The sequence below is a fragment of the Nematolebias whitei genome, chromosome 8 (genome assembly GCF_014905685.2).
Source record: "Nematolebias whitei isolate Nwh7 chromosome 8, NemWhi1, whole genome shotgun sequence".
Lineage (NCBI taxonomy): Eukaryota > Metazoa > Chordata > Actinopteri > Cyprinodontiformes > Rivulidae > Nematolebias > Nematolebias whitei.
The window spans coordinates 1,721,215-1,724,215 of NC_056505.1; positions in this window are offsets into that span (position 1 = coordinate 1,721,215).

The following is a 3,001-nucleotide window of genomic DNA, read 5'->3' on the forward strand; positions in this document are numbered from 1 at the left end:
GGTTCTGACCCGGTCCGGCAGGAGCTTATTGTTGGGTCCACCTGGAGCCGACCGGGCTCGTTCTTCCAGCACGAGCTTTTGTTTTCTTTGTGCGGACTGGCCTCGTTGGAGAGGATGACGTCAGCACGTGGGCGGGTCAGGACGCGTTGATTGACAGCAAGATCAACCAATGAGAGGCCGCGGTGCTTTCAGGGACCACCGAGACAAAAGAGAACTTTATTTTCTTCTGAAAGTTGTTTTCAGTTCAATTCAGTTTATTTCTATAGCACCAAGTCACACCAGAAGTCATCTCAGGGCACGGAACAAAACATTATTTATTATTTATTAATTTTTTTACCTTTATTTAACCAATCCCATTGAGATCGCAGATCTCCTTTGTAAAGGAGGCCTGGACCTGAAGGCAGCCTAACATGCACGTTTCTGTTCCGTGCGAGGAAACCCGAGTACCCGGAGAAAACCCACACAAGCACGAGAAGAACAAGCAAACTCCACCCAGAAAGACCCCAGGTCCAGCTGGGGATTGAACCGTGGACCTTCTTGCTGTGTGAACCACTGAGGCTTCATATATAAAAATAATAATTTAACATTATTTCTCTGAGGAGCGGACTGCACACAGAACTCTCATCTTGAGCAAGCAAAAAGGTGACAGTGGAAAGGTAAAACCAGACACTTCACCACTTGCTCTCGCCCAGGTCGGACGCCCCCCCACCCCCACCCCCACCCCCCTCCAGGCTTCGCTTTGCTGCTCTGTCCGTCTGTGAAACTGCACTGAGCCTCTTTTCTACAAATCTGGACCAGAATTATGGACCTGATTTGGTCAGTTGGTCCCTCAACACAACTGATAACATTTCTTCGAAGAGAAGACAGACTTTAGGCGAGCCGAGTTGTCCAGCTGGATATCTCATCGACTGGAAGACTTGATGATGTGTCTCTCTCTGCTGCCATCTGTGGATGTTAAGGACGCATATTTAATTAGATTTTCGATAACTGGTTCCTGCTTTTTGGATTCAGCTGGTGCTGGTTTTATCTACAATCAAGGAAGTCGTCGGCAGCAAATCTGGACCCGATCACGCTGCTTGCCTTTATGAAGGCTTGGTTTGTGTCTCGAGTACCCAGACTCAAATGCTTTGGGCTGAATGGATCAGATCTCGGGGATTTTACTCATTCACGTTCCACCAGTGTGGCCATGTAATCTGGACATTTCAGAACCGAGTGGACCAACACAGACTCAAGGTAGATGTCATTAAGTTCTGCCTGTCCCCATTTGGCTCCCTTAGCTGGCCTTGCAGACCACCTTATCTGAATTAACCTGGAGAACATGTGATCTGACGCTCTGCCCCCCCCCCCCCCCCCCCCCACCCCATAGAGGAATTCCAACTGATGACCAGATGAACCACCTGAATAAACTTGTGTCATCATTTCAGGACTCTTGGATTCTCATAGGTGTTGTCCTTGGCCATTCCTCGACATCCCTGGAGAATGTTTATGGATCTCACTGGAGGGAACTGGCTGATTATTCCATCCTTATCAGAACTCTTACAGTGCCCTCGAGAGCGTCCTTGGACATGCTCACTGCTCTCGTTATCTCCCCCTCTGTAGAATGTCTACGTCACCATGTGCAGTTTGTGCGAGGTGTTTTTTAATATTAGAGGTTTTTTTTTTCTCAGCTCCTCCATGTGTCCAGTTTCACCACTTTTTGTCTGTCTAAACACTCTCGCTTGTAAATGAGTCTTGGAGGCTCAATGTGACTTATCTGTCTAAATAAAGGTTGAATGAATGAAAGAAAAAAGAAAGATCATCAGAGACTCTACTTCCTCAGACGGCTGAGGCGAGCTGGTCTGGAAGCTCAGTCCTCACCTCCTTCTACAGGTGTGCAGTGGAGAGCATCCTGTGCTCCAGCATCAACGTGTGGCATGGAGGCTGCACAGCTGCAGAAAGAAAAGCTCTGCAGAGAGTGGTGAAGGCTGCACAGAAGATGATGGAATCAGTCTCCCCACCATCACAGACATCTACACCTCCAGATGCAGGAAGAGGGCCACCTGCATCATGAAGGACCCCACTCACCCAGCACACACACTTTTTGTCCCGCTCCCCTCAGGAAGGAGGTTAAGGAGCATTAAGTGTAGAACCACTAGACTGAGGAACAGCTTCTACCCTGAGGCTGTTAGACTCATGAATCTCTAACCAGGAGAATCACTGTGAAAAACCATATCATGTTGCTGCTGATCTGTTTCAATGTTGCTGCTGATCTGTTTCATGTTGCTGATCTGTCTCATGTCGCTGATCTGCTTCATGTTGCTGCTGATCTGTTTCATGTTGCTGCTGATCTGTTTCATGTTGCTGCTGATCTGTTTCATGTTGCTGCTGATCTGTTTCATGTCGCTGCTGATCTGTTTCATGTTGCTGCTGATCTGTTTCATGTCGCTGCTGATCTGTTTCATGTCGCTGCTGATCTGTTTCATGTTGATGTGTTCATTCCTGCAGGTCACTCACCCCCAAAGACGCTTCGTCTTCTACCCCCCCCTCACAGAAACCGGAGGTCCGGTTCCTCCGCTGGATCTGCAGAAGACCTGAGACCTTCACGCCGCCATGAGTCCGCTTCGTGTCCTCAAAGAGTCCTCGCGGACATCAGCGTCCCCTGCGGGTCACGAGCCCTGCGTGGATCGGTCCGTGGATGGAGCGGAGACCCATCCGTCAGAGGGGGGCATCCCGGGGGGTCCGGTCCGGGACCGAGGGGCTGGTTCGGTTGTAGAACCGGGCCGAGCTGTCCCGTCCCAGGCCCGGTTATTTACACATCTGCAGCGCGCGGCAGGTTAATGCACGAAAACACGCGCGCGCACGGGTACGCGTCTGATTACGTGATGTAATCCGCACATGAAAGTCCCGGTTCCGACAGGATTAAAACAGAATCTGAGTGGAGAGTTTCTGAGAGAAGAAAGTTGAAGGAAACAGCGCTGGTGCCGCCTTCAGGGGCTGTAGGACACTAGAGAACTCAAACATA